Source organism: Sus scrofa, chromosome 1 (genome assembly GCF_054392235.1).
Source record: "Sus scrofa isolate SSC_HxYL_T2T_F1_AM1 chromosome 1, Sscrofa_HxYL_maternal_Yorkshire_Landrace_v2.0, whole genome shotgun sequence".
NCBI classification, from domain to species: domain Eukaryota; kingdom Metazoa; phylum Chordata; class Mammalia; order Artiodactyla; family Suidae; genus Sus; species Sus scrofa.
The window spans coordinates 113,566,998-113,582,097 of record NC_139383.1 but is presented as its reverse complement, the minus strand read 5'-3'; the positions used below and the strand labels follow the sequence as shown (position 1 = coordinate 113,582,097).

The 15,100-nt window shown below is 35.0% G+C and overlaps 1 protein-coding gene across 2 annotated transcripts in view; it reads right to left on the bottom strand.

Moving 5' to 3' along the window:
- The window catches only part of RAB27B (RAB27B, member RAS oncogene family), a 177,196-nt gene extending 164,789 nt beyond the window's left edge, over positions 1–12,407 (bottom strand). For both annotated transcript variants that reach the window (XM_085016832.1, XM_013992879.3), the window contains exons 1-2: positions 12,346–12,407; positions 12,140–12,213 (exon numbers count right to left, since the gene is read on the bottom strand). The gene's annotated coding sequence lies outside the window, so the exon portion shown is untranslated. The remainder of the gene's footprint in view (positions 1–12,139; positions 12,214–12,345) is intronic.
- Positions 12,408–15,100: the final 2,693 nt, after the last annotated feature.

Genomic DNA, 15,100 nt, shown 5'->3' with positions numbered 1-15,100 from the left:
AGCTAAATGTATAGTTATCATATAGCTCAGCAGTTCCACACCTAGAGGCTCACCAGGAGAAATACAAACACATTTCTACACAAAAACTTGAAAATCAAAGTTCATACCAATTTTATTCACAGTAGCCGAAAAACAAAAGCAACCTGAATGTCCCTCAATAGGTAAATGGATAAACAAATTGTAGTATATTCATAAGATGGAATACAACTCAGAATTTTTAAAAAAAAATATTGAACTACTTATACATGCAAGGACATAGGTGAATCTCCAAAACATTATACTCAGTGAAAGAAGCCATACACAAAAGAATACATATTGTATGATTCCATTTATATATATTCCTGATGAGGCAAATAAATTTATAGTTACAAAGAGCATATCAGAGGCAGCCTAAGGCCAAGACCGATGGACCAGATATCAGGGAATTTGAGGGTGATGATAGTATTTTCTATCTCAATTGTGTATACAGGAGTATACCTGATTATTGAAACACCTGCAGTCATGCCTTAAGTCAATAAGCCCAGCCAGGGCTTCACTTTTATTTATGAGAAAGAAACTTTGTTTGCATAAGACAGTCCAGAGAGTTAACGGTGAACTGGTATGATTAGAAGTCGACCTCTTCTATTTTGGGCCTTAGTGGAAGGTCAAGGTAACGATTCTATTCTTTCTTCCACAGAGGGCAAACCTTTTTGGCAGTTCTGAGTGAGAGGTAGGTTGCAAGGATTTTGTCTACTTATATATTTATTTGATGGCAATTTGATATAAGAATATAATCTGTAGCAATCTGCGCTCTCTCTTTTGGCCAAAAAAAAGTGAAATAACATTAGAAAAAAATTCAAGTCATTAAAATTTCATTCAGTTGAAAACTCGAATGCTCACATTAACTTCTTTGTCAGGGGCCTTCTACGTGGTGTTTCCTTTATGAAATTCCCCACCCTTCACAATTCTCCTTTACCTAGAAAATCCATACTTATCCTCCAGAACCTAATTTACACATCACTTTCTAAAAGATGGCTTTATTGGCTGCATCCCTTCAAATACATACTCAGCTCCTATCCCAACAGACTAGGAAAGAGTGTTCTTCATATGTTCTCATAATACTTCTTCATAAAACTTACAACATTTGTAATTAATTAGTTATTTATTTTCTGCCTTCCTTACCATCCAGGAATGGGCAGTGTCTGAATGGGCAGCCACTGTTTCTATCTTGTTTGTATAACAGGCACCTAATAGCTATTTGTTTAATAAATGATGAAATTTACAAACAATAATGAAAATCAGGGAAATGATACTTCATTTTGTTAATGAGGAATCCAAGATAAAGCAGCATTCTACTATTCTCACAATTTTTAAATAGCATCCTAGTTTGATAATGTTTTTTCCCTTCTGTACTATTGAGCGTTACTATAAAACCAAGGTTCTATTTAACGTAGAAGTTACTTTTATGGCAATATGTATTCCATTTTATCATAACTGGGCACAGAAAAATAAAATTCTATGTGAAGCAAAAGACAAAGATTTCCTTAGATGCTATGGTTGTCCTGACCCACATTTTTTCCATTTTGACCCTACTCTTGTTTACCAGAACTATTTAGAACATTCCAACCTATATGGTTTCATAAGAGTGTTGATTGAGTCACCTTGAGTAATTCGAATGATACATATTTTGGTTGTATTATATTTTTTTAAAGGTGGACATTGCTCTAAAGTCGTTTTATACTGCTACCAAAATATATCATGTATTATATAATTATTCTGTTTTGGCATGGTCATGAAATGTGTAAAGTCTATTCAAGTAGAAGTCATTGACTAGTGAGTTTTACTTTTAGATGGTTTTAAATTCTCTCAAAATTAAAATTGTCAGAAAAATTCTCTGAAATTTGGAAAGAAGGCAAAAAGGTAGGGCACATATACTTTTAATATCATACAGGGTCAATGGCCACCTAAGGATTGTCTATATTGGCACAATGCTGTCCCAAAGAAATTTCTATGAAGACAGAATACTGCCCAGTGTGGTAGTCACCAAGCCAGTATAGCCCTAGAGCATGTGAAAAGTGGACAGAGCAGCTAAAGAACTAAATATTTTATTATGTTTAATTTTAATTAATTTGAGTTTAAATTTTCATAGCCATATTTAAAGAGTTAGTGGCTATCTTATTGCACAGCACAGGTCTACAGAAATGCACTACTTTTTTTGTTATTAATGAAAGCTCCCAGACTTAACAAAATTACTTGTCAATCTGTAGAATTTTATCCATTAGATATGCAAATAATTTTTGCCCAGTGGAGCAAATAACCCCAAAGATTTATGGCCTGTTGGATATTAGCCAGTTTTAAAATCTGACAATAATTTTACAATAGCATATCTTTGTTAATTTGCCTATATATACATAATGTCTCACATTTTCTCCAAATCGATAATAACATCTGGTTTCCTTATTAATTAAGTTGTATGAAATTGTTTACATTTGTTTATTTTATATTTTCCAGAGAGACATGATTTGAAAATTAGACTTTAGCAGTTTAGGGGTCATCCTTTAAAAGCCCCTAAAATTCACTCATACAATTATTTTTGTGATTTCTCAGAGAGCACCTGATAGTCACGAAGATTTGTTATTTTCTTTATAAAAGTGAAAAAAAATTCTAGAAATAATTAGGTTTGTTTGGCAGTTTCATAGTTACTAATTAGTTCAATACTGTTATAAGAGCTGCCTGGGAAGAACTGTAAAATCAGAAGAGAGACTCGGACTTCCTTAGGCTAATTTGCATAGGTAAGATATTAATATAAATGTCTCAGAAATTAGATGCCTTGGAGATTCTTCAGTGCCTTCCATAATACATTTTTACTCGAGAAAACACTGGTCAAACCATTATGAGACCCTATTAAAGAACTGTATTCTCCTCTCTTCTGATATCATTGGCTATTGTCATAAATTAACCACAGCCAAATCAGTCTCACCGTCAGATAGCTCTCTGTTTCTTGATGTCTGCATGAAGGCTCTGCTCTAAGCTCCAGGCTAGAATTGGTATCTTCAACAAAGGTGGTAAGTCCCAGAGCCTCATGTAAAGGACAGTACCATGTACTCTTCAATGAACAGAATCTTGGGGATAGGTTTCTAAATTTACATGGTTTAAACAACTTTCAGGCTGTACCAGTAAAATGAGTCAGATTTTCTGGACTCTTTGTAGTCCAGAAGCAGAAACATTACATGAAAGGATTAATCACCAGAATTGAATGAGCTTGTGAGGAAAATGCACTTGTAGTTATTTGTCTAGAATATGATTAGCATTATTTTAACATTTTTTCTTTCTTTTTTTTTGTTGCACCTGTGGCAAAGAGAAGCTCCCAGGCCACGAACTGAAACCAAGCCACAGCTGCAACCTACACCAACAGCTGCAGCAATGCTGGATCCTTAACCCACTACACCATGGTGAGAACTCCTATTTTTTAATAAATATATAAGGAAACCCTTTCTTTCTTCTTAAGCTACCTCTAATCCTAACATTAGAAAATTATGCTTTTGTAAACTGAAACTAAATGTTCTAAATAGCATCTGAGCCTCACTGACCCACTGGGAATTTAGAACTATATATTTTTACTAAGTCTCCTTACTTTCCATGGCATTTCCATGGCAATAAAAATAATAATGTAAAAACATAATAAAAATTACACTATAATATTAAATATACACAAAAATAACAAAATAATTTAAAGTTTTACATAGTCTCAGTAGGAATCTATCCCCATATTTACCAGGATATAACTATACAAATCAATGTTGCAATAAAGGCTATGTTTAGAGTGTCATATTTCAAACAGATTCTTACTTAAGTATGGTAGCTTATCATTACTGAAGATATGTGGAAAGGCCCACAAAACCTTTCTAGAAAGTTTGTCTAGTCCCTGCTTCCAAATTTCCAGCCTCCAATTAGTAAAAAGTTTATGTCCAGCAGGCTAGGGACCTTAGCAATTTGAGGGAGCTCTAAAAGAGAAGAGGTCACCTAATTCTATAAATATTTCAGGTGAAAGCTAATGGAAATCTTGTGTTTCAGGGTTGGTTTCCTAGCATTAAGATAGACGAGGTATTAAAAGAGAATTTTTAAAAGTCCAACTCAAGATTTCTTATGAAAACTTCCAGACAGGAGGAAATTTTGTGGCATTAGAAGTTACTCAATACTGTAAGGCCCTGGATTTGCCACACAAACTGTAGAAGGCCTCAGTGGTGAATTAACACTCCTGATGCACTTTTGGAAATAATCAGGTCAAAGCTGTGCTCCAATGATATTTCACTTACAAAAAGGTGATGGTGGTGGACTTGGTACACAGACTTAGTTGATCAATCTCTGATCTGACCCATAAAAATCAGGCAAAAATATGTGCAGAAAGTACTTTCAATAACATATGGGGACAAAGCCCACCCAAAGATTATCTAAGAAAAGGAACTTAATTCATCTCATTGTTTACTATTGATTAAAAGTCCAAGATTTAGTGAAATTCCTTGTTAACTTTTAGGCTTATTGCAAATAACTTTTATCTGATGAAAGAGATAATCCCAAAGATTAACCTTAAAAAAAAAAAAAAGAAACTCTGCAATCTTACCCTAACACCTCTTTTTTAAATTGCCAATTATCCCATTTCTTAAATGCTTTTCAAACTGGTCATTACATCTTACTGATACCCTTCTTTAATTAATGAATTAAAGAAATTTTTTTACATGTCCCTATTATATTTTCCTAAAAGTTATAATTTTATATATTTTGAAACTGTACTTTAAGGAACAATATGCTGATTCAATAAGGCCATGTTGAAAATCATAACACATGGCTTCTCATAACCTGACCATTGGAACTTCAGGATCGTCATCTTTCAGCTGGAGGTGGTAGACCATGATTTCAAAAGTCCCCTCTAAACTTCACTTTATTCTAAAACTGAAGAGTTTGAACATGTTAATGAAGGCAGAATATTATTAGAAGAAAGAAACTTTAACATTCTGAAAAGAACTTGGACTTAGAATATGCTGTCTTTGGATCGCAGTAACAACTAAAGGGATCCATTCAAAATGAAAAAGTACCATTTAGATAATCCCTTCGCCAAGAGCATCTGCTCTTTAATTAAGCCATTTGTTCTTCAGATATATAGCTTTTGACATACACATAGAATGATACAAGACTTATATCTTCTCTAGAGTTTTTTTTCTTTCAAGGCATAAAATAAGGTCATTCTTTATCACAGAGTATATGTGATGTTCACACAGAAAGTCTCCTTGCCCTTTTCAGATTGAGAGCAAAGATGATCAAAAATGGAATTTTGATTTAGCTTGAATTTTGACAAATGGACAATTAGAAGAGATTAAATTTTTCTAAAACAGGACATTAGAATAGTCTGTTAAGGGTCATACAAAGTTCTATGTTCTAAGGTTTTTAAAAAATAGTGTATAAAAGACGTGAAAGGCAAGTTAACGATTAAAACAACATAGACAAAACTACACCTATAATATTCATGATGCGAATTAATCATTTGGGGATTCCATCAATATGGATTTATTTTACAGTGATTGAATTATTTTTTGTATTAAGAAATATAAGATATTACAATACAGCCCATCTTAAATCCAGTTATGAGTTAATCTTGAAAATGAAAATTTACCCATAGTTATCAAAGTGAATAGAAATTTTGCCCCAGAATCAGAGTTGTGGATTTATTATAAACCAATAATTTATTTATTTGGTTATCATGTGGATGTGGTTGAATGGGAGTTCCAAGGGCCTTCAGTTCAAAAATCTGGTTGGTTCATCTAAACCCTTACACAGTACCCTGGTGTAAAAAGTGAAAATTACGCCTTGTTATAAATAACCCCAGCGAGATTCATGGATACGTGAAGTTTTTAAATGGGATCAAATGATATTTAATAACTATTTTTAAGTCTAGATACTACTTTCTAGGTTTTCAAATCTGGATTGCATTACCTTTTATATGATAGTCAATTTGAACTACAGAAGTTTCTGATACAAAGAAAAATGATTATAACTAATGATGTTAACTTTATGATATTTGACTTTTGCCACTTGTCAAGACTTGCTTCATTTTCTGTGTTAGTAAATTTTTGTGCATAAGAAGAATGCTTATGTATGCTTAAGAAAATCTGCTTATTGACTGCAGGTTTTCATATACATATAATAGATTGAGACTGTAAATTATATTGTTCAAATTCTCAGTTCTTATTAAGGTTTACCCAACTCTGAGAGAATTTTAGTAAAATCTCTCACTATGTGGATTTTTCAATTTTTCCTTGGTTTGTATATTCTGTTAATATTAATTTAGGTTATGTTATTGGGTGCTTACAGGTTCAGGATGGATATATCTTACTGCTGAAATGTATATTTAATCATTATTTTATGATCCTTTTAAATTCTAATTATGCTTTCTGCTTTAAAATATATTTTCCTATTACGATTATTGCTATTACAACTTTCATTTAGTAGTTATCTGCCTGTGAGATATTTATGTATTACATTTGTCCCTTGTTTAATAGTATTAATGTATTACTAAAATTCAATATATTGTAATAAAGAAACCAAGACCCTAAACAGATCAAGGTACATTTCCAAGGACACATACATAGAGAGTGACAGAGCAGCAGAGAGATTTAAATACGACCAGCACAAGGTCTCGTGAACTTGAATTTCACTTCCTGACCTGAACTTCTCCACTGCTTTCTTCATAGTCTTTGCTTTTTCTTGGTCCCACACAAGAACGGATTTTAGTCTGAGTTTGTCCATTTGTTTGGTTGCCACTTGGGAGGATTCCATCTTTTTGCACAAGATCAGGAACTTGGCCAAATCAAACCTAGACCAGTGAGGGACCTTATCCCCCCCCCCAGTGATGCCACTTTTCAATGCCAACTTCTTTTCTTTTGTGTTTTTAGTTTAGATTAGCTTTTCATTTTGGATTCTGTCTGATAAAGTTAGTTCAGTAACATCTAGCTCACATTATCCAGGATTAATGTTTTCCTTTGAAATGATTAGGGAAAAATACCATTGAACAATTTTGCCACTATACCTAGCTGTATCATCACAAGCAATAGGGGGGAAATACTTAAAAGTCACCCATAGCAATTTTCCACTTAAAATTATTTACATATATATTAAAAATACAAACACCATATATGTATATATATGTAATACATATAGTTGTGTACAGGTATATATTTTATGGCTGCACATTGACATGATGGCAAAACTCCAGAAGTGTTTAGGTGTGAGTCATTCCAAGTATTAATGAACTACCCTCTTCGTTATGAACTCACTTTTTCATCTTGAGCCTGAATCCTGCGCTGTGCACATTTAAGTGCCACATACATCTTGCTGAACTTCTGGAAAAGCTGTGTTTGATAGACCAAGCCCAGTAAGCACAGCCTTGCCAGGGGACACATATCTACCTCCTTGGATGTGACCATCTCAGTGTGACATTTCCTGGAGGAGCAGCACTTTAATTAATCTGATCCAACACCATGCTGGTGGTTTCTGAGGAAACAATAAAAAAAATCTACTGAGACCGCATCTAACAAAGTTCCTTACTGAGACTTGTTCTCTAAGAAATTCAGGAGCAATGCTCTCCCTTTCAGCTGTCTATGGAGGTGGTATCTTTTCTCCCTCAACTGTGTCATATACAATCACTAAAAGAAGTTAAAGAAAGGGACACAGGAGTGATAGAATACTCTGTTACTTGTTTATTGTTTATTCAAAAGAGTGAATTCATAAAGTTGCAATGATAATTTGTAATCAAAATTAAATTTTCCCCAGATATTGTCATGGATATTCAATGTGTTATTTCATTTTTCTCAAAACTCTGTAAAGAAAACTCATTCTTCTCAAAACTCAAATTTTAACAATGGGGTGGAATGCTCAAGCTTGCAAGGTTTAAGAATGACACAGAATGGATTTAAATTGCAGTAGGTTTGCAAGCAGCATGTACTCTTCCTATTACGGTACATGTTGCTCTCTACTTGGCTGCCTTGTTTACTGGGATCCCTGATGATATGTCACTTTTTCAGGAAAATTTCCAGATAATTACATCTGAAAAAACAACGAAGTCATTCTTTATCATAGCACTATCTTCTGATTTTCAAGTTAATACCTATAAGATATATATCCTGGGTTATTTGTAAGAAGTTATAGCAATAATTTTAAAAGAATTTTAATAACCATGTATTGGGCTCATAATATTTGCTTGTTGTCTATTTACTGTCATGAAATGATGGGATGACAGAGAACATGAATGGTGGACATATATTGTTTACTGCTATAAATCCATAGCTAGCATTCAGTGAGAAGTCAATAAATATCAATTTAAAAAAGCTAATTAAAAAATACTAAAAATTGTGTCTGTAAAAGTTTACACTGATTCCAAAGTACAAAGTTCAATTATTACATTATATTTGGGAGTATAGCAAAGCTTGTTTGCAACTTAAACACCTATGAAATTATGATTAATATTTGTCAACAGTTTCCTTCAAGTTATTATTTTTATTTTCTTTCCTTTTTTTTTTTTTTTGTCTTTTGAGGACTGTCCCCACTGGATGTGGAGGTTCCCAGGCTAGGGGGTAAATCAGAGCAGTAGCCTCAGCCTACACCACAGCCACAGCAACACCAGATCCAAGCTGTTTTTGCGACCAACCCCATAGCTCACAGCAACGCATGATCCTTAACCCACTGAGCAAGGCCAGGGATTGAACCTGCGTCCTCATGGATGCTAGTCAGATTTGTTTCTGCTGAGCCATGATAGGAACTCCAACTTCAAGTTTTTAACTTCTTCCATCTTAAATAAAAGACACAGAGTAAGGGACTGAGAGTATACCAGCGAGGTCCCACGTTTACATCAGCTATAGCTGTGTGAACCAGGAGGAACACTGAATGTTTTGGATAAATCAGCTTATCAATAATGTATGGCACACATTTCATATTTTAAATGGGTCTTTTATACACAAAGGCTGAGTCTCATACGTTTAAAAGCTTTCAGCTGTACCTACAAACATATTTCTTTAAATGTAAAATCAATTTCTGGAGATAACAAGGTCTTTGTTTTCAAGAAAAGATTCTTCCCCAAAACCATGTGGATAATTGCTTACCCCATATCGCCAAACTCCAACAAAATACATGCTCTCATTCCCTTCCCTTTAAGTCTTTTACTTAATAAGAGAAAATCATAATTAGATTTCAAAGAAATTCTCAAGTTACCTGTAATTCTTATTTATTGTGGCTTATATATATGGCCAATAGATTCTTAAAAACTCATGTTAGCACTGTAATCACCATTCAGTGCAAATGAAGAACTCTTTGACATTTCTTTCTTTTTTTTTTTTTTTTTTTTTTCCACAGCTGCACCTGTGGCATACGGAAGTTCCTAGGCTAGGGGTCGAATGGGAGCTGCAGCTGCCAGCCTACACCACAGCCACAGCAACAATGGATCCGAGCCACATTGGTGACCTACACCGCAGCTTGTGACAATGCCGGATCATTAGCCCACTGAGAGAGGCCAGGGATCGAACCCACATACTCATGGAGACTACATTGGGTCCTGAACCTGCTGAGCCACAATGGAAACTCCCAATTTGACATTTCTTTACCCTTTCCACAAACACAAAGTGCTTCCCGCTTCCCATTGGAAGTCAGCCCCTGGCTGCATTTTTCTGTAGCTTCCTTCTACTAGAAGATAACTCTTCTTACTCAAAGCACAGGTGATCAGAAAACCAAAATAAAAGTAAACTGAAACACCAGAGTCAGTTTTGCTGATGCTTCTTTTCTCCCTTTCCACTAGCTTATTCTAGATGGTTTAATTGTGTAAAAGCTATTTTTGTCCATCTCTTTCTTAAACGTCTTACTAAGACGCTTTTCATATGGAATATGTTATGTTCTTTGGAAGAGAATCCACACCGCTGCAGGTGAAATTGGGGCAAGCAGATTTTCTTTCTGCCAAACCTCTTTAAATAAAAATACGTATTAAAAATTAATTTTTTAGCAATATCTACCTTACTTAGCCAGTAAGTCTAGATAAATTGATATTCAACTGGATCTCCAAAGCAGGGAGACTTTTCAAGGCCTAAGGAGATTATCCTCAGGGATAAGAACCACTAGATAATCACTACTTTCACACTTTAACAAATTAGTTTTCACTTTTGCATTTTATGCTTCAGCTTAAGTTCCACTTGTTTGCCAGCAATTCCAGACTTCTGCTGAGCACTGTTCCCACTGTTTTCAATTAGCTGTAACTGGTGGACTTTTTAGGGCTCAAATTCAGGAAGAAGGTTCATGTTGTGAGAAAAGTATTAAATTCCGAATAAAATATATGTTCTCAAGATTTTTCCCCCAAGATTTTTCCCCCCATCATCACTAAATTCAGTGCATTTTTTAAACTCAACATATAATGAAGTTATCTTGTTTATAAGACATGTATAATGAGTATGACATAAAACTAAAGTTTAAGGCAGCAGATCCTAGGTTGAGTAAGAACTTTCAAACTAAGTATTAATTGGAAGAACTGAGTCATTTTTCTAGATTTGGAATATAGAAAATGTTTTTAAAAGAGAGAGGGAGATACTTTATTCACACGAAGTTCATGGATTTTATAGTACATTATCATTCATACCAACTAAAAGTAATTTTAAAAAATACTTGGACATCACAAAATATTGAAAGCCTATTACTAACCCCAATCTGATTCCCTAACTTCTGCCAGAAGCAAGGTATTCCCTTCAAAAAGATTTTCCCTGCTTAAGAAATATATACCAATAGTCACATGTTATTTTCACATACTTACATTCATTTGTATTTAAGGAGGTTGCAAATTAATTAAAGCACTTGTAATTTTTGTTTTGGTTTAAAATATGGGTAGCATATTTATGTAGTAAATATTTAATCAGAATGTTCAAAATATACAAAGTGTGGAACAATAAAGTAAAACTCAATTTCCCCCTCCCTCATATCTGCTGTCCCTCCTTCTTCTACAAATTAGAGTTGTAGAACTATAGGTATACTTTCAAAAGTTTGGTACTTAAACAATTCAAAATCTCATTTAGGGTATTCCAATATAGCAAATATAATGTACTTAATTTTTGAACACTGAAAGTATTTTAAGACATTTAAAAAATTATTGTCATTGAAGTCACATTTTCAATATTGATAAATTACTTTGAATCATAGTTCAGTATTTTCTTTCCTGAAATAAATTTAATGGTACTCTCTATCTTAAATTTTCTATGAATTGACCATTAATATGACTCAACACTTTATGCATTTATAAATATATTTTCCTATTAAATTTTGGTATAAGATACCTAAATTTGATGTAATTTCTAGGGTAATAATTTAACCTGCCAATTTGACAAAGCTTTAAAGTTTTAAAAGAGTTTTTAATGCATGAAATTGATACCAAGGCCCTAAAAAAGCAACTTCAACTGATTTGTGAAATACTTAAAGAGAATGTCCAATTTTCTCCATAGAGCCATCTTCATTTGGGTTTTCTAATAGCAAAGTACTCCCTTATCACATATAACCAGATTTATTGTTGAACAGGAAAGGGAATCTTAGATTATTATTTTTTTTAATGTTTCCGTGTGTAACCTTCCAATTGTAGTATTGAGTATTGTATAGTCAAGAGAAAGCAAACTAGATGTTTCTTCAATGGCTTTTCACTGAGAGGTACAGAATGTTTTAACAGCTTTCTGGCAGCCCACATTTATGATAAGAGTATTTGGAATCAGAAATAAATGAAGCATAAAAAGACTCCTACACTGCACCACAGCAATGATTAGAAAGGAGCATCTTTGAGCTTTGAAAACAGAAAGCAGAGAGCAAGCAAGCAGCCTGCAGCCCTGAGCAAAAGCTCTCTCCCATCAAAACTCTGTTGCAAATCCAGCTTCTCCTCTTGCAAACCCACAGGCTAGAAGAGGGAACCACAGCCACTCCAAAGTGGAGTTTCAGGCCCATCATTAGTGGTTTCTGTCACGGTCTTGGTGCTTTTCCTTCATGAATGAAATATGCAGATGGCATCTTACATGGGCTCCTTCAACAAGGAACAAGAAGGTCAGAAGACACAGCTAACACAGCCAGTACGTTAGAAATCTGTGACCGATGTACTTACACCTCCAAATGCCTCCAGATTTCAGCCTCTGGAAATACTAGCCCATTTCTTTATGGCACTGTTGCTTCCATCAGCTGTGGAAATTAACATAAAATAATATAGTAACCCAACAAGTGCTGGACAGCGTTCCAGAGCATTAGATTAAGTGAACACTAAAGGCACACGGACGGTGTACAAAATCTGAATGATAAATAACAAGTAAATACCTTCCGATCCACCAGAAGGGGGAAGGATGCTGTTGCTACTGCTGCTGCCTGCTCTCTTGTGTAACAGCAAAGGCGGCTCAATCCCTCTGACAGGCAGTGAAGCTTGGCTGCCTATTGGCGTCTGGGCGGTCCTAGTGCCTGCCCCAGGTTAGCACACAAGGTAACTCTGAAGAGCCTCCCTATTTCCTGTGGTTCGTCTACTAGGTGTTACCTGGGGTGTTCAGGGACATCAGCTTGTTAAGTATTAGGATAGTGGGGCTTATTATTAAATAGGGTCTCCAATGTTTCTAGGTACTGCTGTTGAAACAAATAATGACAGATGACCTTGTCTGTTAAATAAACTGTGTTATTGAAAATGTTACGAACAGAGGGCTTTTAGAAAGAAAACAAAGTTGCACATACACTATAATGCCTGCAATCCATGTCTTTTCTTCTCTCCCCACTCCACATTTAAAAGGGAAAGGGAAAAAAAGAATAATGAAGTAGGGGATTTTTTAAAAGCTTGATAAATCTTTTCTTACCATTTGCAAAAAGTATCTGTTAAAGGCCTAAAAGCTCTATGTTTAGCATACCCTGTTTAAAATCTCAAATAAAATAAATGCAAACAAAATAGAAACCTCTAGAAGCTTATTAAGAGACTCAAAATGTACATAACTCCAGATAAACACCACCCTTCATTTTTCTCTACTTGTTTTCCCCACTTTCTTTTTTTCTTTATAGCATTTCTCCCACATAATAGTCTTTTTTTTTTTTTTTTTTTTTTTTTTTTTTTTCGTCTTTTTGCCTTTTCTTGGGCCGCTTCCCACAGCATATGGAGGTTCCCAGGCTAGGGGTCAAATCGGAGCTGTAGCTGCCGGCCTATGCCAGAGCCATAGCAATGCAGGATCCCAGCTGCGTCTGCAACCTACACCACAGCTCACGGCAACGCCAGATCCTTAACCCACTGAGCAAGGCCAGGGATCAAACCTGCAACCTCATGGTTCCTAGTCGGATTCGTTAACCACTGAGCCACTGAGTTATTGCCTAACTCGCCCACTGCAACATGAGCTCTACAAGGGAACCTGTTCTACATACTTTGATAGAGTAATATTTTGATACCCTGGAAGACTACTCATCACACAGTAGGCCCTCAGTAAATAAATATTTATGGAAAGAATGAACTGTATACTGAACTGAGAAATTACACTAAAGAAAACAAGATTTGTTAAAAGAGTAAGAATAGATACTAACACATAAAGAGGCAGAAGACAGGTAAGTGGGTGCCAAAGGCCCTGGATCAAAGCCTCATCAGGGAGTCAGCAGAGGGGTCCAGCATCCACCAAGAGGTGGCTGCTTTCTGAAACAGAAAGCAGCCCCTCACACCTAGTGGTCCAGGAGTTCAGACCATGTAGGTGAGATATGGAAGCCAGTAGCAAGAGTTTTTGCCCATAACAAGGTATGCTGGTAAGGCTGAGGCTCAGAGTTTCAGAGGCCAATAGGGGAGAGAGAGAGATGGAAGATTAAAGTAAGACTCTCCCCATGAGATACTCAAGGTGGGATTTCTCATAGGAAAAGAATACACCCCAAAGGCAAAGGATCAGACTGATCCCACCAATAAGAGGGCACTCAAGTGTCTTAAGATCTACGGATCTAAAAGTCCATCAGTTGGACTGATCTCAAGTCACCCACAGGTCAACTGTCTGTAACTCTGGTTGGGGAAGAACTGCCCAAAGAAGGAGCCAGGCTAGTCATTGGAGAGTCAAAATAAGCCAAAGTAATTCTGCCTCAGTGAAAGAAAAATTACTTTGTTAACCCCACGGATTACAATTAACTTATCCATTGCATTTCTTTCTACTTCTCAATCCAGCATGTTTTCTGAAACAAGATTCAATTTTAAAGAAAAAGTGGAATAGCAGAAAAAGTTGCTAATGTAACTTTCAGAGATGCTGGAGAGTGTACAAGGTGTATAGATGAGACTGTAGCAGAGGAATGGCTGCGGCTGACATGAGAGGGAGGCAATGCCTCTCCATCAAGCATCTTCTTGAAGCCACTGATTTCATAAGTTGAAGAGCATCCTGGGGAACAACACACTATGGCATGGTTGGGCCTCAGAAAAACACTGCCATGTCATCTTTGCAATAATATCAAGTGGAAGGAAGAAGAGCTGTACTGCTGAGAGACACATAACTATATATATAGAAATTTATACAAATGAAAAAGACTCCAACATAAAAAACTTTTTGATCTGGTGGATACAGAGAAAAACAGAGAACATACCTTCTTTTCATACAAAGATGGAACATATATCAAAATTGATCAAGCACTAGTTCATAAACAAGTTGCAAAAACTTCTAAGGAATCAATATTACACAGACCATGTTCCCTGATCAGAGTACAATTATACATATTAGTGACTAAATGATAAATAAAACATTTCCTATACAGTTGACAAATAATTCATGAGTCAAGGATAAATGAATATAGAAATTTAAAAATAATTAAAAATATATGACCATAAAAATACTACATAGGAAGGCTGTAAAAGCATACCTAAAGATAAATTTATAGTCTTCAGTTCACATATTAGCAAATACAAAGACATAAAATTAAAGGAAATAATAAATATTAGAGAAAAAAATTAAAATATAAAACATCTATAATGAAGAAATATAGGGTATATATCATGTTCTTGGATTGGGAGAATCAATATTGTCAAAATGACTATACTGCCCAAGGCAACCTACAGATTCAATGCAATCCCTATTAAATTACCAAT